We start from the raw sequence: 26,228 nt of genomic DNA on the forward strand, positions 1-26,228 counted from the left end.
CTGTTCTTTCAGCTGCAGCCTGGCCTCTCTGCTCTTCCCCTTCTGTTTGCCTCAGTTCTACTAGGACTCATCCCAGATACCCCACCCCACTCTTTCTGTGCTGACTTGGGTTCCTTTTCTCACTCCATGGCTTCTACCTGGCTGTCATTGCGCCGATCACAGTGTTTATGCATTGTATCTGTGTGCTTTGTCCTCCACTCCACTGGGTGAGGATAGAGATTTCTTCATTGTTTGTCCCCACGCCTAGCAGAGTGTGTGGTGCAGAGTTGGCCCAAATACCTGGCTATTAAATTAATAAATAAGGTCTGTATTATCATGAGGTGCCAACTGGTGGATGTGGGCTGGATCATACTTGTGGATGTGTTTGTGTACCTTACAGTGCTTGGAAACTTGGGATATTTCACATAAAAAAAAAAACACCCTATTTCCCGGGCGCCTGGGTGGTTCAGTCGGTTAAGTGTCTGCCTTCGGCTCAGGTCCTGGGATCGAGCCCTGTGTTGGGCTCCCTGGTTGTTGGGGAGTCTGCTTCTCCCTCTCCCACTCCCCCCTGCTTGTGTTTCTGCTCTCGCTGTTTCTCTGTCAAATAAAAAAAAAAAAGTATCACTTTCCAAGGTTCATGACTTTACTACTCTTTAAAAAAAAAAAATCCCTGTTTCCATCTTCTGAAAATATGAGACTGGCCACCTTGCATCAGCATTCCTTTACCACACTGTTCACTAGACCTGGTTGTGGTTGTCGCCCCTTTTAGATGATTTGCCATAGTCCCACCCCTTTCATCTCACAGGAGACTTGCTTTATTCATGTTATGGTTGTCCCCTTGAGACACTTGGGATTAGGTCCCTTGGTCCAGAGGAAGGATGGACGGCATGCCCTACAGCCAGATCTCTGTCTCCAGTTGGTCTTTTGGCAGAAGGTGGGCAGCAGACAGAGGTTTGGGTTTCTGGCATGCTTCTACAGTTCTCTCTTTCTGTGAGGCTAATGAAGGATAGAGCTTTAAACTTTCATATATACATACACAGCTGAGACATTCATAAAGTGCTGGGGAGTTGAATTTCCAAGGACATTAGCAGAATGACTGTCCTAATGACACAAGTTCAAATAAAATGACATGTTTAGTTATGGGAAAGTTTATCATTCTGAAGTTCCTAAATTCCCTTTTAAAGTTTTTGACTTGTAATCTGTATGTTGATGAATGGATTTTGGTTAAAATATTAACATCTCTTACCTTCAGCAAATATTTATGGACTTGCTTAGAGAAATCTTTAATTCCTTTATGAAGTTAAAGATGGAGTTGTGTTACTTATGTTTGGAATTTTAAGGTATTAAGTAAATTGTGTTCTTGGTGTGACTGTATGAAATATTCATGTGCACTTTTTTTTTTTTTTTTTTGGCCGTGGTGCATACGTTCATAGGGGGCTAATCTCAAGTCCAAGCAAAGAACTGCAGCGGTAGGAAATGGGGCAGCCCTGAAGGGCTTTAAGCAGGGCAGTAAGGGGATCGGGTTTTGTTTTTGAAACTTGACTCTGCAATGTTGTGGGCCAAGGATTAGAGAAGTGTGAGATACCAGGGGCAGAAATGGTGACGGCTCCGATGAGAATGAATGATTAGGGAGGGAGAAATTCTGATTATTTTTGGTGAAGTTATGTCATCTAAGCACTTAGGTTAATTACGAAACTCCTTCTCAGATAAGAATGAATGAATCCTGGGAATACTATAGCTGACAGTATCCTCTTATTCAGGCTGTTATGCTGATTGAGAAAAGAGAGGGTAAGAGTCTCCTGGCTCTCTGTGGGAAAAGAATCTTTTAGTTGAGTAAGCAGAAACTCACGATTACTCCTTTCTGTCCTCGCACACGTTGGGCATAGGGCTGTCAGGTGCTTTAGGTGCTGTGGAAGTGGTTCTGCCGATAGAAGCAGTCCTCCCAGCCACCAGACATACCAGCCTTGTGGGTAGAAGCAGGAGGTGGTGTCTGGGTCTCATTCGAGAGATTCATCACTTCCCCCTTGTGTGCCCCAGTTTCCTCAGCCGTACGTGGGGCCCTCAAAGTGTTTACTTATCTGAAAGCGTTGTTGCAAAGAGTAAATAGATTAAATTATATAAAATTCACGGTAGTGTCAGGTATCTAATAAGTACTTAGCACACTTGCTTCTACTGTGATTACTATTTTTATTAATGGAGAGATCCAGAAATAAGAATTCCTTTGATTCTCCCTCTCCCACTCCCCCTGCTTGTGTTCCCTCTCTCGCTGTGTCTCTCTCTGTCAAATAAATAAATAAAATCTTAAAAAAAAAAAAAGAATTCCTTTGAGTGAAATTTCTGTTACATTATGTGTAACATTGTGGTAGGACGTTTCAAAAACAATACTCTTTGGCTCCAAATCATAGTAAGAATTTAGCATTATAGTTTTTTAAGTAGTGATTAGAATGGAGATTAAAGTCTGTACAAGTAAGAAAGTTGGTACATGTCCACCATTCCTTAAGGTAACTTCCTGCTCTGCGGGTTGTCCTAAGTAGAAGTTCTAGTGTACAGTAGTTCTCATTTAAGCTGTATGAACATTTTTACACTTTGAAAACAGCATGCAGCAGGATGGGTTTTCTAGAGCTCTACGAGATCATAGTCCTGTGAATGCTTGGGTGCCGACTCCCTCTCTTTCAAGGGTGGTGGTTGGCAAAAGGAGGACAGGTTTTGTTTCCAGTGTTGTTTTTTTTTTTTTTTTTCTTTCTCTTTGGTGCAGAATTAATTTTCTATGAAAACAGAATCATAAACTGTGATGACCTCCAGGTGGAGCAACAAGCTTCTCCCCTCAAACTTCTAACTTTGAGATACATTCAGTGACGAGCCTGCAACTGTAGTAGGGAGGCTGTAAGCCTCCCTCTTTGCCAACCGCTTTTGTGTATATTCTCTTGTGCCGTCCTCACTACAGTCTCATGAGACAGGTAGTCTTTCTTTTTTTTTTTTTTTTTTGAAAGATTTTATTTATTTATTTGACAGAGAGAGAGACACAGGAAGAGAGGGAACACAAGCAGGGGGAGTGGGAGAGGGAAAAGCAGGCTTCCCACGGAGCAGGGAGCCCAACGCGGGGCTTGATCCCAGGACCCTGGGACCGTGACGTGAGCTGAAGGCAGACGCTTAACGACTGAGCCACCCAGGTGCCCCATGAGACAGATATTCTTAATAAATTCTGTTTTTCTAGGTTTTTTTAAAGTTTCATTTATTTGTTTTTAGAGAGGGAGAGTGTGCGCACATGTGTTCGGGGTGGGGGGCAGGAGAGGGAGGGAGAGAATCTCAAGCAGACCGCTCACTGAGCACTGAGCTCTGTCTCATGACCGTGAGATCATGACCTGAGCTGAAATCAGAAGTCGACTGCTTAACCGACTGGGCCACCCAGGCACCCCTAAATTCTGTTTTTCTGGATGATGGTTAGGGATACTAGGTAATTGGAATTTTAGGAGTGGTCATGCATGTCTGGGCAGTCAGCCAGAGCCCATACTCTTAGTTGCCATGGTATATCCACCTAATTATTAAATTACTACTTGATTATAAAAAATATATATCCTGATTATAAAATGTATATTTATAGTCCAATGCAGGAAATTCAGAAACCACTGGGACTCTAAATTCCTCTGTATTCTGTATTCTGTCATACTTATGTTTATTAAAGATTTCCTCAAGGCACTGTGCATTTGTAGAGTTATACCTTTGGTACTTTTTTTCATGGAGTTTTTTTCCATGTAAAAGTGAGATTTAGATAAGACTTGGAAGTATCAGGAGAGTGAGAAATCAGCGTATGTCAGTGGCCAGATGGGTGGCGGAGCCAGGGGGTAGGACGCTTCTCCTGCCTGCCTGTCTTGGTTGGTGTTCGGAGTTCTAGGTCACCAGCTTTAACAGACTGAGTTCTGGAGTGAAGCACTTAACTTTGGTACATGTTGGAAATTATTTGACTCTGTATGCCCTCTTTTGGTTTATCATTTGTTTATCCTTTTTAAAAGATCGTGGAATTCTTGTTTTAACAATAAGCCTTTCTTACCTTGAAGAAAGGCCTCTTTGTATCCACCACGGCAGATGGAACTGCACTTGTACTTCTAAATGTTTTAGTAGTAAGACTCTCCTAAAATAACACTAAAAATTACTTTAATTGACACTGCCTTCCCCCATCCCTGCTGGGGAAGTCATGGTTTGACGTAAAATCTGACCCTTTTACTGAAACCTTCTTCGGAGCTGAGGCCTTGGTGTTGCCAGCCCTGGGCCATTTGCACCTACGTGCTGCTCGGTGTCATTCTCCGCTCGGCAGAGCTGTGAGGTAAGAACGAAAGGACTGTGTTGCCTTTTCAGAATTGGGTGGCATGGCGGTTTGACGCCTGGCCCTGACTGTGAGTTTGTACTTCCATGACCAAGTTGGAAGTTCATGTTCCAGCATTGCTTTTCTCGGCGTTAGAGTCCTTTCCCTCCCTTTCCTGGGATTATTTTCTGTAACGTTAGTGCTCCTTTGGTAGTGTTTTCTGATTCTGAGAAATTTATGACATTTATTTTTCATTTTCTTCTTAAAAGTTACCTCTACTTGAGTTAGAAGCGTATGAAACATCAAAATGGATGGCTAGTAAAGACATTTGTAAATGAATGTTTTGGTTAAATGCTCTTCCAGCCACAGGCGGTGTCGTGCCTGCGAGAGAGGAGGGCAGTTAGCCAGCACGTCTTCCTACAGGACTTTTTTTTTCTTTGTTCAGGCAGAGTAACATCCTGTTACTTCAATGGTAGAAAACTCCTTTCTCTGGGATTTTAAAAGAGTGTTGTTTGCCTGGTTTAAAAGAGTTGACCAGAAATTGACTGTGGTGTGTTCTCTTAAATTTAAATATTCTACTTAAATGGTTTGGTTCTAGTGATATGTCCTTTGCAGTAATATCTCATAATTATTATGACTTTCATTAATGTTCCAAAACTATTTATGGTATTTTTGGTAAATATATTGAAAGGCACGAGGTGAGAGTACAGAGATCGGTGGCCCTCCAGGGCCTGGTTAAGTCCTTTAAAAGCCTGAAGCACTGGACCTCTTTTCCTCTCTCCGAAATGAAAAATAACAGTATTCTCAACAGCAAGCTAAAGAAATATTTCCATTGCCACCCATAGTTGGAAAAGTACATGCAATATCAGCCTTAAAGAAGAAAACATTCTTCTAATTTTTTGGTGGTGTTCCGTGAGCATGCTGAAGGGAGAATGAAGTTTGCCACCTCAAAACACATCATTATGGCAAAAAAGAAGGCAGTTAGCTCTCTGACCTCTTATTTTCTGTGTAAAAGCAGGACATAAATTTCCATTTGTCGAAGTCTTTCCCTTTCTCATGCTGGGAGTGAGGAGAATCTTCGCACTGCCACAGACCTTACCAACAGCGCTCTTTTCCTGTACGGCCCTAGTCCCCTTCTCGCAACTGCCCCCAGCCTTTTTCTTTCTTAGCCTTTTTCCTTCCAGCGCCTTTTGTGAAGTCCTGCATTCCACCCATCCCTTTGAGTTGCTCATCACCTGAGTTTTCCTGTGTGTATGCGCTTGGTATGTGTAAACAAACAGGTTTCTCTCCTCCTGTTAATTTGCATTTTATCGGTTTGATTTGTGGGCCCAGTGGTTGACCCTAAGAGGGTGATGGAGTTTTCTTCTCCTCTGCATTGTGCGTCATCATCTCCTTTTGGATAATTCCGCTCTGATTCTCCCCCAAATTATATAGAAGACAATTAGACTAACAGGAATGAGGAAGAGAGCGGAGTTTATCTGGAGGAAGCTTTTTGTTTTTTAAAGTTAATTCTTTAGAACTAACAGTTCCTTTTCATGGTTTTTTGTATACTGTTTCGATAAGGCAGGATTTTTGTTAAGTAAACATCCTGTATTCTCTCCTTCTGAGGCTTTAGGATCCAGAGAACATAGAAACCCATTAAAATAGGTACTTGACATAAAGCATTTTGAGGAATGCTTGTTTATTGCTACGGCCTGGGTGCTTCTAGAGTGATAGTTGGTATTTTTCAGTTAGATCAGGATCTTCTGTAGCTTTGTGGTGGTTTGATTTTAAGCCATATACTTTTTGATTTATCTCTAGTCTAGGGAGGCTTTTAGTTTTTCTTTTGCAAGGAGATGGCCCTATAGTCTGAAGGGGTCTGTAGGCATTGTGTAGCAGTTACTAATAGCAGCCCGGGGCCAGGACAGTCCTGATCACTGTGGATTGCTCTATAAATCATTAGTCTCCTGAGTCCTATAGTCACAATACTAAATACTAAATGAAAAGATCAGATATTTTGTTTTTTCTTTCAGGGTTTTTGTTTTTATTTTTGTTTTTTCCATCTATTTAAAGTGTAGGATATTACCTGATGGGAAATGAAGGGTTAAAGCAAAACTCAGTGTCCAGTCTTTGGGCAAGACGTTTCTATTGACTGTAATGCATGCATGCGTTCTCTGCCCTGTTCCAAAAAGCATTTAAGGTTGTACTTCTCTGCAGTTTTTATGGTCTGAGTAAGACTTACAAATACACTTACCAGTCCCAAGTTGAAATGAACCTGGCTTCCAGATGCTGTGTACTTACTCCGACAATGCTGCCATTGTACCTCAAGGTCTCGTTACACCTTCAGGGCTTGACTATGTTCACTGGTCATAAGTCTTTATCCTTTGATGTTAGAATCAATTTTTGGCATCGGCCAAAAATCACCGAGTGCCAAGTCTGGTGAATAACCTGGATAGGCAGTCCTGGGTTGTTAAGAGTTTTTGGCTTATTGTTTTTGACTCAGACTATGAGCCAGAACGTTTTCAGGATGATGAAAGCAGTTTCTGAACCACAGTTAACTCCTTATTACTTCAGTAGACTTGAACAATGGGTCCAATTGACTTTTGGTCTTTGTGGGATGTTCCTGCAGTAGCAGTGCCATTGAGAGCAAATAAACAAGTTAGCATTGTCCTCGCCTGTGATTTTGATACGGACTTTTTTTGAAGTTTGGACTGCAACAAAGTTTTCCATTGCAAATTCTGTGTTTTCAGGTTACTGTGAAACCTTTTATCATTAGTTCTTCTAATTTTCTCAAAATGTTATTTTCTTTAGCTGTCCATGAAAGATTCAAAACAAAGAACAGGTTCTAACTGCTTTTTATCACTTAGTGAAAATATCTGGAACATTATTCACCCTACTTCCTGTATATTTTATTGGCCTCCCCTGGGGTGGCCCTTTCCCCCAACCAACAAAATTTTCTTGTGTTCTGATTTTTCTGTGTAATCATTCAGTTGGATGAATTAAATTATTACTTTGATAGCATTTTATAGATGAGGAAAAAGACTTATGGAAGATGAGACTTACTTAATTTAACTAAAGAGGAAAAATTTAAATCCCAATTTTCTGACTCTCATTTTGAGGACTTTTTCAGTACTTAATTCTGTCATGATGGAATCAAGTCCTATTTATTTATTTACTTATTTTAGTTTTTTTTAAAGTAATGTGAAAATTAAGAGCTTTCTCCCTTTATTTCCAGATATTTCACTTGAGGATTTAATGCCCCACAAAATTAAATGTTCATTTTTTTTTCCTCAATAAGGTCATTTTTCATTATATATCAACGTGGAGCCTTTACATGCATTTACCTCAACCCATTGTGCCTTGAAAATAGTTGTTGCATATGAAAAAATTACAGTACGTTCCTCCTGTGTCTGTCCCTTTGTTTCCATAAATCATGCCAGAAAATATGTGTATTTTAGTGTTGCATTGAAACATTAGTGTGTCTTTTTCATAATTTTTACAAAAGTCACACTTAAAAGTTTGCTACATGAGGGGCGCCTGGGTGGCTCAGTTGGGTGTCCTGTCCGACTCTTGATTTTGGCTCAGGTCATGATCTCAGGATCATGAGATGGAGCCTGGAGTTGGGTTCTGTACTCAGCGGGGAGTCTGCTTGAGGATTCTCTCCCTCTCCCTGTGCCCCTCCTCCTGCTCATGTTCGTTCTCTCTCTCTCTCTAAAAATAAACAAAATCTTAAAATAAATTTGTACATTTAAATTAGGTTGAAGCACAAAGTTTCTCTGTTAAATATTATACTTCATTTATGGTGGTACCCTCATGTGCTTATAACTTGAAGAAGTGATCATTTTTACTTTGGAAATATTTTAGACCTGTGGAAATGTGTTGTATTCTATGATTGTTTCTGACTGGAGTAGTTTGGGTCACCTGGCACTGAATTCATTCGCTGGGAAATGTGATAAGGGTGTTCACTTAGACACTGTGTTGATGGCAGCTGAGTTGAATATGTGAGAGTTGGGGAGGAGTGGGTCCCTACATAAAAGTCAGAATACTGTTATCACAGGTGAGAAGATTGGATGAGACTGTGCACCAGAATTAGTCAGTCATTCACTGCAAGCCTGTTAACAGCTCATTTTGACTCCAGCAATGGTACACTTGGCCTCCTTGTTCTTCTTGTAGTGACCATCCAGGCCACATAGATATTGAGCTCAAATGTGATCACCTCCAGCTCTTCACACATCTAGGGCATTCTCCCAGTATACTTTCATATTCCCCACATGCCCCTTTGTTATGTGTAGGTATTCCTCTTATAATTCTAGAGCAAACATAAATTGTACTCTGAGGAGAGCTACAGGAATTGTTAGGTCTTGTGGGAAAGGCAGCTGGTCTTCACCAAGAGCTTCCTTGTTGGCCCATCATTGCCTGTGGATGGGCAAGAGTTGGGGAACTGTTCTTATCAGCAAACTCTGCCACACACAAACTCTAAAAAGCTCAGAGGGAAGAAATATTTTTATGAAGGATTACAGATGGTCCATCCATCCTGTCATTCTAAATTTTATGATTATATTAAGCTGAGCCGTTTTGGTGACCTGCTTTCCTGTGAGGCATTGTGTTAGAATGGGTTACACTTACAGTGGCGGGTAGAGGTACCATTATAGCGCTGCTTTGCCCATGGTAGAAGAAAAAGCCAATAATTCTAATTTTTTTAAGTTCCTCTTTAAAAGTTTAAAAAGTTCCTTTTCGGGATGACTGGCTGGCTGAGTTCATAGAGCATGCGAATCTTGATCTTGGGGTTGTGAGTTCGAGCCCAACTTTGGGTGTAAAGATTACTTAAAAATAAAATCTTAAAAAAAAGTTCCATTTTAAGGTAATCAAAATATATTGATTTCCCTTAACTAGAGATAGACATGTTAGGCTGTAGTGTTCTGTTAGGTTCTGATTTTTTATTATTTTATTTTTATAATATTTATTTGAGAGAGAGCACATGTGAGCCAGGGGAGGGGCAGAGGGAGAGGGAGAGAACTCCCCACTGAGCATGCAGCCCTACTCAAGGCTCGATCTCACGGCCCCGAGATCATGACCTGAGCCGAAACCAAGAGTCTGATGCTCAACCGACTGAGCCACCCAGGCACCCCTAGTTTCTGATTTTTAAAAATTTGAGTAAAAATGAGAAGATAATACAAAAAGAAGCACTAGTAATGATTTAATTGAAACATATTACAGAATATCATAGCACCAAATCTCAAATTTTAAAGATCAGAAAGTTGAGGCCTGACAAGTTTCGGCATCTCTCCCAAAGTTTACAGAACGAATACAGACTGCGACTGAACCCAGGTCTTAGGACTCCCAAGTCCAGTGCTGGTTCTGGGAGGGTGTGCTCTCCTTGAGATGCTACAGATGTTGGGAGTAATAACAACTGAGATTTACCTGTTGATTTGGTAATCTGTGTTAGCAACTTTTGTTGAATGCTTGCTCTATCAAGGGCTTTGTGTTTGATTTAGGAGTTGAGAGAGGGAGACCCTGGCCATCAAGGCCATAGTGAGGGATAAGGGAAGATGAGCCTTTTGCAAACATAAGAAGTGATAGACTTTATAGGGTGACCCCTGCGGTCTACTTCGACTCCTTCAGCTGATCCTTTAGGATACCAGTTGTAAGACCTCCCCCCCCACCTCTCGGGTAGAAACTGTGCAAGTGGGTTTTGGAGTGTGGGCCATGTGGGATGGTGAGTTTCCTTAAAGTTAGGGATAGGATGGAAGAAAGTGTTAGTGTTTCAGTTAAAGTATTATTTGTTCTGCAGATAACACATGTAAGCCTTTACTGTTCTGAGCATAGATACAGTTTTATCCAGATAGCAATTGACTTTATCTTTACAAGGTTCATTGTTCTTTTTTATTCTTAATTTCTGAAAAGTTAGTTCACCAATATCTTTTACAGAAAGGTTAATAAAATGTGGAATTCTCCAAACAGATGTTCTATTCTTCGTCCTATCTATGTGCTATATGGAAAATAATTCATTTAAAAAATTATGTGGATGGAAAAGAGGCTGTTCCCCTTGCTGAGATGGGGTAAAGCCCTTAGTTGAAAGAATTGTGGGAACTTGAAGTATTGGCTTCTCCCGTCTGAACCCACTCAGCAGTAGTAAGAATGGGGACGTGAGAACAGCGGCCCCACCTCCATTCAGGCCTTGCAGGAGGGGGTCACTGGAGGAACAAGGGCCTCTGGCCCCTGGGGCCTGCAGGAGAAGTCATGTCTTCAGGGCAGCCTGTCGGGTTGCGTTCGGGCAAGTGGTCCTCTTAGAGCCAGGGCAGAGGTTGTGGGGACTGGCTGATGGTTCTTAAGCTCCAGTGGGCAGTGGGGGGAGGGGAGGCAAGGCTGGGAAATTAGGGCACATTAGTGGTGCTGGTGCCATGGGTAACTTGGGCTGACAGAACTGAGCAGCATCTGGGTTAGCTGAATGGGGGCTGTTGCTGGTTCTCTTGGTGGCCCTGAGAGCCATGTGCTGGGAGGGTAAGGGCAGGCATCCTGGGGGACAAGCTGTGCTGAGGGCTGGTCCGCATCTCCTCTCTCCCCTGCTGGCCCCGGGTGCAGTCACTTGGACCTGTTCTAGGCTGGGGCTGGGCACCTTATTCTGAGCCACACCATCCCGAAAACCTCTTTATTTGATAATTTTGTTTGCTTTTATAGACCCAGAAATACTATTATACTGTAGTAGTGGTTGAATTTTGTTGCTTCCTTGTGTAATGGGGTTTTTAGCTTTTTAGTCCCCTCAAATGGCCTGCCAGAAATACTAGCATGCAGAAGTGCCTGCCGTGAATGCAGAGTGGTTGAGAAGAATTCCACTCCCCCCAGCTATTTCCTAAACAAGCCTTTTTCTTTCAGTCTTTGTATATTGCTCATGGTGTTTCCTCTTCCTAGAATGTTGTTCTCTGCCTGAACTGTTGCTCAGCCTGAAACTAGGCCTCTGCAAGCTGCTGAGTACCTTCTTTTGCTTTGTACTTGGACTTAGTCTGTTTTTACACTGCTCACCTTGTATTTTAGTGAGTTGATTATGTTGTTGTTGTCTGTATTAGTCTGTGCCCTCTTATTTACTCTTGCATCCCTAGGCCAAATATAGGTGCCCAGAAAACATTTTCAAATAAATACTCTGATAAGGACCAGTACTTTTTTTCCCATTTTATTTTAATTCCAGTATAGTTAACACACAGTGTTATATTAGTTCCAGGTATACACTGTTGTGATTCAACAACTCCGTACGTCACCCGGTGCTCATCACAAGTGCACTCCTTAATCCCCCTCACCCATTTAGCCCATCCCCCCCACCTCCCTCTATCAGTCCTGTTTGTTCTCTATTGTTAAGAGTCTCTTTTTAAAATTATTTATTTATTTGAGAGCGAGAGAGCGCGCATGCATGCGCATGAGTTGGGGGGCGGGGTGGGCAGAAGGAGAGAGAGAATCTTAAGCATACTCCATGCCCAGCACAGATCCTAACTTGGGCTTGATCTCAAGACTGTGAGATCTTGATCAGAGCCGAAATTAAGAGTCGGACGCTTAACCAGTTAACCACCCAGGCGCCCCTATCGTTGAGTTTCTTATGGTTTGTTTCCCTCTCTCTTTACCCCCCTGCCCATATGTTCATCTCTTTTGTTTCTTAAATTCCAAATTTTATGGTATCTGTCTCTGACTGACTTATTTTGCTTAGCATAATATACTCTAGCTCCATCTACATTGTTGCAAATGTCAAGATTTCATTCTTTTTGATGGCTGAGTAATGTTTTGTTATATACACACACACACACACACACACACATACATACATACACACACATGCACGCACCACATCTTCTTTATCCATTCATCAGTTGATGGACATTTGGGCTCCTTCCATAGTTTGGCTATTGTTGATAGTGCTTCTATAAATGGCATGCATGTACCCCTTTGAATCTGTATTCTTGTATCCTTTGGGTAAATACCTAGTAGTGCAATTGCTGGGTTGTATGGTAATTCTATTTTTAACTTTTTGAGGAACCTCCATACAGTTTTCTGGAGTGGCTGCAGCAGTTTGCATTCCCACCAGCAGTATATGAGGGTTCCCCTTTCTTTGCATCCTCAAAGGGCCAGAATTTTGGATTAGGCAGTAAAAATAAAAAAAGTAATTGATACCTTGCTCAACATACAAAATTTAACTCAAAATGGATTATAGGCTTAAATGTAAAACTACAAAAAACTAGAAGAAAACATTTGGAAAAAATCTTTGTGAGTTAAGTTAGGCAAAGACTTCTCAAGTAAACCCAAAGCATGATCCATTAAAAAAAAGATAAATTGGACTTAAATTAAAGTCGTCTCCTCTTTGAAAGACAATCTTGGGGCACTGTGTGGCTCAGTCCTTTAAGCGTCCGACTCTTGGTGTTGGTTTGGGTCGTGATCTCGGGGTCCTGGCATCGGGCCCCAAGTCAGGCTCTGTGCTTAGTGGGGAGTCTACGTGGATTCTCTCTCCCTCTGCCCCTCCCCCCCGTTGGTGCTCTCTCAATAAATAAATCTTGAAAAAAAGACATTGTTAAGATAAAAAGAGAAGCCACAAACTGGTAGAAAATATTTACAATAATATATCTGATACAGGACTTTTTCCTAGAATATATAAAGAACTTTGCAAACTCAGGAAAAGACACAAAAAATGGGCAAAACATCTGACATTTCACTAAAGAAGATGTGTAGATGGCAAATAAGCACATAAAAAGATGGCCATTTAATAGTCATTAAGGAAATGTAAATTAAACTGAGATATCTCTAGACACCTTTTAAAATGGTTAGAATAGAAAGAAACCGACTGTACGTAGTGCTGGTGAGGACGTGGACCCAATGGACCCTTCACACATCATACCATACGACCTACTCCTGGGTTTTACCGAAGTGAAATAAAAACTTATGTTCATATAAAAACCTGTGAGATGGACATTGGGGAGGTTATGTACTATGGTGAGCGCTGTGAATTGTGTAAGACTGATGAATCACAGACCTGTATCCTGAAACAAATAATACATTATATGTTAGTAAAAATAAATAAATTACAAAACAAAACAAAACAAAAAATCTGTGCACTAATTTTGTAGTGGCTTTTTTTTTTAACAATTGCCAAAAATGGTAACCATTCAGATTTCTCTCAACTGGTGAATGGAAAAACAAATGGTGGTGTATCAGTACAATGGACTGTTGCTCAGCAATAAAAAGAAATGGACTACTGATACCATTGCAACAAACGGATGAATCTAAAATGTGTTAATGCTTAGGGGCTCCTGGGTGGCTCAGTTGGTTAAGCAGCCGGTTCTCAGGTCATGATCTCAGGGTCTTGCAATTGAGCCCTGATCTGGCTCCATGCTCTGTGGGGAGTCTCCTTGAGGATTTCTCTCTCTCTCCCTCTGCCCCTGCTCGCACTCTGTCTTTCTCTGTCTCAAGTAAATAAATAAACAAATAAATCTTAAAAGAAAAAAAAAGAAAAAAAAAGGTTTTACGCTTAGTGAAAGAAGCCAGACTCAAAAGCCTGCAGACTGTACAATTGGATTTGTATAGGAAAAGGCAAAACAGGGCAGAAAGCAGATCTGTGGTTGCTAGGGGTTATGGGTAGGGAGGGGTTGGCTGTAGGGGCACATGGAGGAATTGTTCTGGGCCTGGAACTCTTCTTTATCTTGTTGGTGGGGTTGGTTACACAGCTGTGTTTGTTTTGCACAGAACACAGAGAACTAAACACGAGAGGGTGAATTTTACGGTTTGTGAATTATACTTAATTAAAAATGAAAACCAGACTTGATATAGGTGATTATCAAAAGTTTTGTTAACTCTCTTAAAGCTTGATAAAACTTTGCAGGTTTGGGGGCAATTTGCCAGAATGTGATCACCTCTGAAGGCCTTTCAGGTGACTGTGGTAAGGGCCTCGGTATGCCTCATCTTTTGTCGAAGTGCGCAACTGAGGAGGTAGGCTGTAGGATGTTGCCACATGTTACAGATGAGTGTGGTTTGAAAAAATTTGCAAATGTTGAACAAGACAACATCAAATATAGTTGATGGTGAAGGAAAATGTGACAAGACACAATAGATGCGTTGCATCCTGCCTTGCATTACAGCAGTTGTGACTCCCGTGTGGTGTGTGGAGCACGGCCTGTGTCATTCCATTCTGTCAGTATAGCATTGAACTCCCTGTAAAATTGAAGATCTGTGATTGGCAGTTGGTTTGCTATTTCCAACAGTCCGTTGGTTTTTATGTTTTATTTCTAAAATAGGTTTATTTCATTTTGACTGTTCTGTCACACCTGTGAATTATTGTTACTGAAGATTTCCTAGAGTACTGTCCGGTGAGTGTGAGGGGGCTCAATAAGTATTCTTAGTCTCTACATTTTTTGTTAGTTCATGGCACTTGAGCCCCACCCCATAAATGTTACTGTGAACCTGCCATAAAGATTGTGAGAGGCACTTTGTAGTAGCGGCTTCTGGAGCCAGGTTACCTGGCTCTGTCTCCCAGCTCTGCCGTTTATTAGCTGTGTGACCTTGGGCACAATTATTTAAGTTCTCTGTGCCTCTGTTTCCTCATTAGTAAGGGAGGGGAGGGTGATAATTACAGTACCAACTCCATGGAGGGTTTGTGTGGATTAACTAAGCTAATAAATAGGAAGCCCCCACAACAGGTAACATGTAGCTGTTAGCTGCTATTGTTGTTAGTATTATTCTTCTGTTGGTCATAAGCCTTATGTTTATACCCAAGAATGGCTAGGATGCTCTTTCACCCTTTGGCTTCCTGGGATTGGATTTCTTTACTTTTTGCAAAGCCAGTGGACTTACCTCATATTTTCTTTTCCTCTTGTTTTCCTGAAGTTCCTCTGTCTTACATACTTCATTGCATATTTGATTTTTAGTAAGTACGTTTGTTACATTTGGAATCTGTCTTCTAAAGACTCATTGCCTCAAGAAGTATGAGACGGAACTAAATGTATCTCTTAAATCCCGAGCAAGGGTAAGTGGTTATAATTTGAGATTTGAAAACTTGGTAAATTTAGAGGACTGAATACTATAAATCAAAAGAACTTGTTTGCTTCTTTGTGTACTATGTTACTTTTGTAAAATTGTGTCTTTTATACAGAGAAGTACTCTCTCTTAGCACAGAGCTGATTGTGTTTGTCAGAGTATTTTGAAGGTACTTGTTAAAAAGCACTTGTGGAATGGTTTGTGGAATGGTGCTGAGGTTTCACAGAGTATTCTTGTCCTCCTCAGACCCATTCTTTAGTAGGACAAAATAAGATTTGTCTTTTAAGCTTGATGACAGCAAACCAGTTTATTAGACCTTTCTTCTTGTGGGGTTCAATTGGGTAGTATTCATTAGAGGTTCTCAAACTACCAACTGATTTGCTGGCAGTGATGATATCCTCTATACTGAGAATCTGAGGTAACTTTTGCAGCCTCTCTCATTACCTGAGTAAGGCTTCTTCATTGTGGAACCTGAACCATGACTCCTCATTTCCCCTCCTCAGCCCCTGGCAACCTCTGTTTTATTTTCTCTATTAACTTACTTATTCTAGGTACTTCACGTAAGTGGAATTATGTTTGTCCTTTTTAAAAAAAAATTTATTGTTATGTTAATCACCATACATTACATCATTAGTTTTTGATGTAGTGTTCCATGATTCATTGTTTGTGCATAACACCCAGTGCTCCACGCAGAATGTGCCCTCTTTAATACCCATCACCAGGCTAACCCATCCCCCCACCCTCCCTGTTTGTCCTTTTCTGTTTGGCTTATTTCACTTAGCATGTTTTTACGATTCATCCACGTTGTAGCATGTGTCAGAATTTCCGTCTTTTTTTTTTTTTTTACAACTGATTATTCCGCAAATCCAATAATATAATTAAATAATACATTTAACCCAGTATCTCCAAAATCATATATCAAGATATAATCTCTGTAAAAAAAATTAATGGAATATTTTTCATTTTCTGTTGGGAGTAGCCACCTTTCAAGTGCCCAAGTGGCCAAATGTGGCTAGTGATTTCTGTATTGGACAGTGTAGGTCTAGAATAAAGGATGATTACTTACAATTATTAAGCAGCACAAACCTTTTTTAAAAGAAAAATAATATTTGCTGAAAGACAATTTTAGAGAGGATTGTAGTCCTCAGCTACAGAAAAAGAATTTAAAAAAAACACAAAAAAGACTCAGGCATGACTATTCCTTTGTTTCAGACTTCACAAGGGTTAAGAACCTTTAGAGGAAGAAATACTTAACTCTGAGTTTTTTTTCGCCAGAACCTTGATGAGTAGATGTAAAGAAAAGAACTCTTGACAGGATTTTTATGATTCACACTGTCCTAAATACAGTGCTGGCAAACCATAGGTAATTAACATTTTGAGTAGAAAAATTTGCATATGAAGTAGAGCTGGAACAGAAATTTGATGTGGGTGCCTTAGGGCTTGATGAAAAACTCCTGCCCAGACTCTGGATTTTTTCTTTTCCATTCCCATTCCTTGAACTTTGGGGATTGTGCCTGACAGATGTCAAGCGCTCCTCACGGTCGCTGTCGGGAACAAGGAGAACACAGGGTTGTAGCCTGGAGGTGCCCTGTGGTAGCTTCTCTGCATGTGGCTCTGCTGTGTGCTACCTCCCCTGGAGGGACTGGATCAGGCGTGCACCCTAGCTCCAGCACATGCAGGCCCCAGGGAGTCCAACATCTTGTGGATAGCGTAGCCTGGCTTGAAAAGATGAATCGGAATAATGCATTCCCTGACGCAGGAATTTGGATTTCTGAAATGGAGAGATTAGGGCAGTTTGGTAGGGCCACTCTTATCACTGTGGATAGTAGTAGCACTGGCTTCAGAGTTTTAGTTACCTGGGGCCAAATTCTTTTTTTTGTTTTGTTTTGTTTTGTTTTAAGATTTTATTTATTTATTTAACAGAGAGAGAGAGAGAGAGAGAGAGCGCGCAAGCAGGGGGAGAAGAGGGAGAGGGAGAAGCAGACTCCCCACAGTGCAGGGAGCCCGATGTGGGACTCGATCCCAATTACATCCTGAGCCGAAGGCAGACTCTGAACTGACTGAGCCACCCAGGCGCCCCACTTGGGGCCAAGTTCTGCATCTGCCACTAAATGGCTGGGTGACTTTAGACATGTTACCTTACCTTTGCCCCTCCCTTACTCATCTACAAAATAGAGGTGATAGTCGTATCTGCCTCATAGTGTTTTTATGAAGATAAAGATACGTAATCCTTGCAAATTCAAGAGTTATCATTGGCATCATAATGCAGAACAAGGGTTATTGTTGCCACCATAATGTAGAAGAGCCTGGCATACTTTCATATTCCATGTGCAAGCTGCAGATATAGAGCTAATCACTTGGGAAAGAATGAAACGGATGCTCAAAGAGAAGTGGATGTACCGTGGCAATGGCAGCCTCAAAAGAGAGTGGGCCTAGAACTGTTTTTATATGAGCCTTGAATGTGTAGGACCCATAAACATTCAAGTGTTACAGATAGTTTAAAGAAAACTTAATGTACAGTGTGGGAAACTATAGTTTACTCACCAGGTTAGAATGAGCCGACTGGAAGGGCACACATGTAGCCACTGTAAGGGACAACAAAGAAAAGCAGTAAGAAGCTAAAAGCACTGTCCTAACCTGGAGCCTTGGTGCTGAAGAGACTCTTCAGAGGCCCTGAGAATATTCAAGTAGTACTTATAACAAAAGGCTCTGAGGTAGCCAAGAAACTTTATTTTTAAATCAGAAGTGAATGTATCAATCCAGAATGGCTTAAATAAGGGTAAGACACATAATCTTTCAACCATCATTAACACATGGCTATCCAGAATCACTCATTCCTTGAAGCCTGGGTGGCTGAGGTTCACCTGTGTTCAGAGGAAGGAAAGCAGAGGAAACTGGTTAAGAACTGGTGAAAAGTTAAAGACATTTAGAAATTATACAATCTTTCATGTATATAATACATGAAATACAAATGTTTTTCTTGTTTTTTGCCCCCCCCCCAAGAAGGGGAGAGGGGGAGGGGCAGAGGCCGAGGGAGAGGGCGTGAGCGAATCTTAAGCAGACTCCACACTCAGCATGGAGCGCAATGTGGGACTCGATCTTACAACCCTGAGCTAAAATCAAGAATCGGATGCTTAACCAACTGAGCCACCCAGGCATCCCATAAGTTTGAAGAATAATAAAATAGGCACCTGAGTACCCGACTCTGGCAACTCAAGAAGTAGAATACTGTCAGTCCAAATATTTTCCCCCTTTCTTTCCCCTTTTTTCTTGTTGGTCCAGCTTTCAGAGAATTAGGCTTTAGAAAAAGGAAAAGGTTACTTCAGATGAGTTAAAATACATTGGCTAGTATATTTCAGTATAAATTGAGGAACCATTTTGTTATTAAAGTAGATAATGATATGACTGAAAGGAAGTTATATTTTTTAAAAAAGCAAGACTAGAATTTCTTAACCCTCTGTTCTTGAGCCATTTTATACTTACCTCTTCATTGCGGTGGTTCTTTCGTGGGAAGTGTTTCTTGGTACGGAATTGCGCTGGCACTTGACTCTAGTTTCTCAAGCACATGGCTTTCTCCTCTGCACTGTCTAAAAAAGAACGCACATATTCCATGGCTGTGCTTACAAAACGGAGCTATCTTAACCCTCCTCTGTGGGGTTCTGCATTTCTTCTGTAGCGGTAGCATGTCTTTTATAGGCTCACTGCATCCTCTGGTTGAAACTTGATCATTTTTGGACTGCTGAATTATACTTATATTTTTAGATACTTTCTTTTTGAATTCACCAATTTGTCTCAGCAATTTTATTTTGTTTTAAGAGCCTGCTCTTGATAGAATTAGAAGGGACAGACTGAATTTAGTTTTTAAAGCTAGTTTTAAATGCAATTTGTACAACCTTCACAAGATTCCCTTTCTTATGATAGAACAGTGTCAGAAGAATTTCACTGTTTTTTTTTTTCCCCCTTCAGTATAACACTCTCAGGATTCCAACAGAAATTGCTTTGATCTTGATTAAACTGTGAATTTTATTTGAAAGTGAAAATTGGCATTTTGGAGGCTATTTATAATGGTGTGATGGCATTCTTTTTGCAGAATGTCCATTTGAAAGCTGGGTAACCACAAAAGGGGTTTATTTTAAATGGAATATCATTTGGCAGCACTTAACATTATTTAAGAAAATTATTTTTAATTACACAAATAACTCCTATAAAAAATTTAAGTGTAGGTAAAGGCAAAATTCTCTGACCACCATTTCCTCATTCCTCATTTCATCTGCAAAAGTAAAGAAGACCTTTTTCTAATCATTTTGGAATATACTCTTCCCATTTACATACACACACACACACACGCACACCTATGTACACCTGTGAAAATACACATCTGTAATAAAGGTAGTATTATACTGTGTGTATTCTGTACGCTGCAGTTTTAAGTTTTGTAGATCATTCAGTGCATGTAGATCTACCTCATTCTTTTCAAATGCAATGTATGATGAATGTACTATAGTTCATTTAACAATTGGGTTGTTATCCATTAGTTGCTGTTGCATACAGAATTATGACGAGCATCTTTGTGATTCTCCCAGGCCACATGTGAATGTTTCTCTGGCTTAGATTTGGAAGAAGTGGAATTGCTGGATTGTTAACTATCTAGCATTCCCTATACTGAAGTCAATAAGTAGAATATTGTTCGGTATGATTGGCCGTTTGTGCTTGTGAAATGAATTGTTTTTTTGTAATACTGTCATTTTAGTTAGATAAGGAAGACAGGGGGCCAAGTGTAAAACCAGTGATTCTCAGCACTGGCTGCGCATCAGAATAACCTCTAGGACCTTTTCAGCATCATCACCCTGAGAGAGTGATTTAGTAGGTTGGCAAATAAGTGCGAATGGCCCTTAGGGTGAAGAGGAAAATTAAATACACGAAGTACATACCGAGACTTTCTTAGAGTGCCCAAATTACCCAGTACTAGCTCAGGACCTAGTTTACCCCATACAGTGCAGTCAAAATATAGCCAAAAAATTTGTTTTTCTTTCAGCTCTTACCCCCACAAGTGCTTAACACATAAATGATTATTTTAAGATTGACAGAGAGGAAGAGATTTTTTAAGGAGGGGACAGCAAGATTGTAAGCGTGAGGTCTGAGTAGGGCTGCATTTGTAGGGCTCTGTTACAGCTCTCATAAACACCAACGTTTGTAGGGCAGTGCTACAGCTCTCATAAACACCAATGTAAATGGAAGCATGAAGTCTGAATAGGGCTGCATTTGTAGGGTTGTGTTACAGCTCTCATAAACATCAACGTAAATGAGTGTCGAGCTTTTTACTATGGACAATTTTGAGAACATTCCAAGTGGGCCACACGTAGAGCATAATGGTTGAGGGCCCAGACACTGTGCAGAGGCCGCTGCGGTTCAGATTCCCCCTCTACTAGCTTTGTGAGCGGTGGCAAGTTACTGAGCCATTCTGCACCTCGTTTCCCTGTCTGTAAAATGGGGATAATGATAATATTTATCTTACAGGGATATAAGACTATTAGAGTTCTTACAGAAATGGAAGAGTTCCTGACACATTGTGATTGGTATGAAATGTTGGCTGTTTCTGTTGTTATTGTTGTTGCTAGTTATCACAGATACAGTTATGAATCCTAATGTCTTAATCTTTAGGTATTGTTTCATGCTCAGAATATTTTTTTTCTAAGTGACTAGAAACCAGCAACTCGATACATGCCCAGAGATGTTAAGGATGAAGAACTTGTACTCTGGAATATCGATTCAAGGTCACTTTGATGTAACAAAGCTAAGGTTTTCTGTGTCCTTGATATATCTAAGGCCCTCTTTGTGGATTTTTGCATATTAAAATGGAGAACTAGTTGAGTTTTTCTGTCTATGTAATTGGTAGGAAACCCCACAGACAAAAATAAAACAGCCTGTGTTTGATTTGTTAAAGTATTTATGGTACTTCATAACATTTTGTAAAGCAACAAAGCCTTGGAAGTAGGTTTTACTATCCCTTGCTGCCATTAAAGATTTTTATCGACCGACATAAGGGACAACTGATGCTTGAGATGAGAATTTTAGGATTTACAAATGAGAGAGGTGATAATAGGCTAAGTTCCTGAGGGGCACTATGTGGGCGGACAGACACACGTTGTTGAATTGTGGAGAATCGACAAGTCTCATAAATAGCTCCATGCAGTTGAATATTGTTTCCCCAGCATGACATAAGATGTTAAAAATTGGCTTTTCATTCTGATTCACCTATTGGATCTCTTATTTTAGCTGTGGCTGTATAGTTGGTTATATTCTACCCTGTGGAAAAGCAGGACTTCTTTGTATGGCATGTAAGATACTCCGCCAGGGTCTCCTGCTTTATTTCCTACCAGTACCTCCTACCAGTACCTCCTTCACTCTTGCCGGTCACCAAAGCAACTCGGATGACCCACACGACAGGGATCTCTAAGCTTTGTTTGTGCCATTTTCCTGTTGGGAGTGGGCTTTTCTGCCCCTGGCAGAGTCCTCCTAATGCTAGTAATAAAGGTCAGATGCCGCCTTTGGCCCTTCCCTCTGCCCAGACAGTCTGCTTATTTCCTCCTTGCAGGCTGCAAAGCACAGCGATGGAGCTAGGCTTGAGCTCCGTTGTCCAGGTTCTCATGCTGGCTCAGCAACATACTAGCTCTGAAATCCTTTTTTTTTTTTTTTTTAATTGACATAAAATTCATAGGTCACCTTTTTCACCATTTTAAAGTTTACAAATCAGTGGCTTTTAGAGTGTTTATAATCTTGTAAAGACATTGCCATTACCTAATTCCAGACCATTTTCATCGTTCTAAAAAGAAACTCTTCGTGCATTAACAGATACTCCCCATTTTCCCTCCCCCCGCCAGCCCTTACGGCTACTTACTGTCTCTCTAGATTTCCCTGTTCTGGACATTTCATGTAAATGGAATCATGCAATATGTGTTTTGTGTCTGGCTTGTTTCACTCTCCATAATGTTTCAAGATTTATCCATGTGGTAGCATGTATCATTAACTACATTTCTCTTACGTATGGATATACCGCATTTCGTTTATCCGTTCACCAGCTGATGGATATATGGGTTCTTAACAGTTTTTGGATGTTATGAATAACACTTGTGTACATGTTTTTTTGTGAACAGTATGAACATATGTTTGCACTTCTCCTGGGTATATACTGAGGAGTGGAATTGTTAAGTCATGTGGTAACCTGTGGTTGCACTTTTTGAAGAACTGCCAGATTATTTTCCAAAGTAGCTGTGCTGGTTAACATTCCCACCAACAGTACATGAAGTTTCCAAATTCTCCACATCCTTGTCAACACTTGTTGCTGTCTTTTTGATTATAGCCATCTTAGTGGGTATAAAATGATATTTCATTGTTGTTCTAATTTGCATTTCCCTGATGACAAATGACAAATTTGCATTTCCCTGATGACAAAAGCATTTCTCCTATGCTTATTGGCCATTTGCGTTTTTTCCTTGGACAAATGTCTATTAGATCTTTTGCCCATTTTTAAATTGGGTTGTTTTTTTTAAATTGTTGAGTGTAAGAATTCTTTATATATTCGGGATTCTGGTTCTTTATCAGATATATGATGTGCAAAATATTTACTCCCATTCTGTGGATTACCTTTTTTTTTCCTTGATAGTATTTTTTGATGCACAAAAGTTTGTAATTCTTAGGATGTTCAGTTTATTCTTTTGTTTTTTTGTACTTTTTGTGTCATGTTTAAGAAGCTAGCCTAATCCAAAATCATGAAGATTTACATCTATATTTCCTTTTAAGAGTTTTATAGTTTTAGCCTCTATATTTAGGTCTTTGATCCATTTGGGCCTTTTTTTTTTTTAAGATTTTTATTTATTTATTGAGAGAGAGAGAGAATGGTAGAGAGAGAGCATGAGAGGGAAGAAGGTCAGAGGGAGAGGCAGACTCCCTGCTGAGCAGGGAGCCCGATGCGGGACTCGATCCCAGGACTCCAGGATCATGACCTGAGCCAAAGGCAGTCGCTCAACCGACTGAGCCACCCAGGCGCCCTGGGCCTAACTTTTGTATGTGCTGTGAGATAGGAATCCAACATTATTCTTTTGTATGTTTATATCTGGTTGTCTAGAACCATCTTTTCTTTTTTTCTAAATTTATTTATTTTAGAGAGAGAGAGCGAGAGAATGAGTGGGACGGACAGAGGGAGAGGCAGAGAGAGAATCCCAAGCAGACTCCGCACTGAGTGCAGAGCCCAACGCAGAGCTCTGTCTCATTACCTTGAGATCACGATCTGAGCCAAAACCAAGAGTCAGACGCTTAACTGACTGAGCCACCCAGGCGCCCCAGCACCATCTTTTGAAGAGACTGTGCTTTTCCCATCGAATGGCCTTGGCGCTCTTGTTGAAAATCACTTGGCTGTAATGTGAGGGTTTATTTCTGGACTCTCATTCTATTCCATTGATCTGTATGTCTTCTCTTTATGCCAGTTTCACACTGTTTTGATTACTGTAGCTTTGTAGTAAGTTTTGAAGTCGAGATGTGTGAGTCCTCCAGTTTTGTTCTTTTTCCAAGATTGTTTTGGCTATTCACGGTCCCTTGAATGTCCATATGAATTGAAGGGTCAGCTTGCCCATTTCTGGGGGGGAAAAAGGCTGTTAGAATTCTGATAGGAATTGTGTGAATCTGTAGATCAATTTCGGGGAGGATGACCATTTTAACAATGGTAAGTCTTCCAACCCATGAACACAAGGTGTCTTTTCATTTAAGTCTTTAATTTCTTTCAACAATGTTTTGCATTTTCAGTGTGCAAGTCTCTCATTTCCTTGGTTTAATGTATTCCTAAGTATTCTTTTTGATTTTATTATAAATGGAATTGTTTAGCTCTGGAAGTTTTAGAAATTCTTAAAACTTTCAAAGCATTAGTTTCTGTGCATGCAAAATGGAATTTATGTTGAGTACCTACCTACTTCACCAGTTGTTGTGAGTTAATTCACATAAAGGGCTCAAGTAGGCCTGATGGTTCAAGCTAAACGTTAAATATTAGGCTGCGAACTCTCCAAGGAGTGGGATTTTGTCATATTTTTGAGACACCTTCTTCCTCCCCCTGTTCAGGTAGCATTTAGTGCTGTGCCTGTTGGTACTGAGGGAATGTAGAAGGGTGGGAAGATTGTACTGCATCATCAATTTCAGTTAAGTTTGAAAGTTAATGTGGATTGGGAGTTAGGGACTCTAATTCCTCCTTATACTTCATATTTTGATAGGGCTTCTTTTTTTATACATGTAAATAACCCTTGTACAATAATTTTACCACCTCTTAAGATAGTGAAGTTACTTTTCAAGATGGTTGAATGGACCTTGGTTTATTAAAGGAGTCAGAAAGCAAGAATTCATTGCCTTGGTGAACTCAAAGTCCTTTATATGCCAAAATTGTAAATGAAATTAAAATGTCTTAATTTATAACATTGTAAGCCACAATATTAAAGAACCAAGTAGTTTCAATTGTATATTAATATGTAGCATGAAAAGCAATCTTAGGATTATAAAATACTGGGGCGCCTGGGTGGCTCAGTCGTTAAGCGTCTGCCTTCGGCTCAGGCCATGATCCCAGGGTCCTGGGATCGAGCCCCACATCGGGCTCCCTGCTCCGCGGGAAGCCTGCTTCTCCCTCTCCCACTCCCCCTGCTTGTGTTCCCTCTCTCGCTGTGTCTCTCTCTGTCAAATAAATAAATAAAATCTTTAAAAAAAAAGAAAAAGGATTATAAAATACTTCCTTTTTCTGAGTACTGTAATTTCTAAAATTTGTATATCAGAAAAATGTATAAATGGTATTTATTTTATGAGTGTAAAACAGAGAAAGCTTTAAACTTGACATGGCAAACAGAGCATTGGATCTCTCACCCTGAGTTTAACAGCTCAGTTATCTAAGAACTTGTGTTACTTCTTCTGCCTCTCGAACAGAGTCAGGGTAAGAGTGCCTTTGTTCTGTTTAGCAGCCAGGATTAACTATTAATGATACTCTGCTGTGGTGAGAAATGTGTAGACAGTTTTTAGGGATTAGTTCCATTACATTTCATTGCTGATAGGGAGGGCATTGATGGTGACGCTAAAAAAACTAAGCATTTATTTAAACATTTATATTTTCACATTTTAGTGCATTTTTGTATTTAGTTGTCCTGAAATTCCTCAGTATCAGAAGAACAAAAACAATGGTAACAAATACTGTCTGATGCACTGTGAAGTCTGAACGTACCCCTACAGTGTCAGGATGGGTGATCTGGGGTCTTGGGCTGGTGCAGATGCAGCCGGAGCCCCTGGCTCCTCTTCTCCCTCCCTCTTGCTTTGCAGGCTCCTGGGATTAAGTGAGGATGGGAGTCCCTGTTTGAGGGGCTTGACCCACTTTTCTTGCTGCAACTTGAAAACCAGTAACAAACCTTTACTTTTTAATTATTTTTATTTTTATTTATTTATTTGACAGAGCGCGACAGAGAGAGGGAACACGGCAAGGGGGAGGGGCAGAGGGAGAAGCAGGCTTCCCGAGAAGCAGAGTCTGATGCGGGGCTCCATCCCAGGACCCTGGGATCATGACCTGAGCCGAAGGCAGTTGCTTAACGACTGAGCCACCCAGGCGCCCCTAAACCTTTCTTTTTAAACTAATGTTCCTTTTAGGTTATAAATTGCACTCAGGAATAATTTAAAAAGTGTGACAGAAGGAAAAATATTTCCTCTAGTAAGTGAAGTTTCTCATAAGTGGCAGCAGCAGCCACCGTGGAAGTTCAGACTGAAAACCTGACCAGCTGGAGACTACCGCCTCCTTCAGTCCCTCCCCCTCCCACCCCGCCTCATTGTAGGGCTTGGAGGGAACACATTGTACTCCGTTGGCACTGTACCATGTTCAGGAACACAAGTAATCCTGTTTGGGGATTATAGCACGAGAAAATTTGATAGTGGAAAAAGACTACTTTTAAGGAAG

General features: G+C 40.6%; 1 protein-coding gene across 2 annotated transcripts in view; it reads left to right on the forward strand.

The window, feature by feature from the left end:
- The window catches only part of SRPK2 (SRSF protein kinase 2), a 241,871-nt gene that overhangs the window by 64,421 nt on the left and 151,222 nt on the right, over positions 1–26,228 (forward strand). The window lies entirely within an intron of this gene.

Source organism: Eumetopias jubatus, unplaced genomic scaffold, assembly GCF_037043125.1.
Source record: "Eumetopias jubatus isolate StellerSeaLion01/CBP00866 unplaced genomic scaffold, mEumJub1_p1.0 scaffold_14, whole genome shotgun sequence".
In the NCBI taxonomy this organism is placed as follows: Eukaryota; Metazoa; Chordata; class Mammalia; order Carnivora; family Otariidae; genus Eumetopias; species Eumetopias jubatus.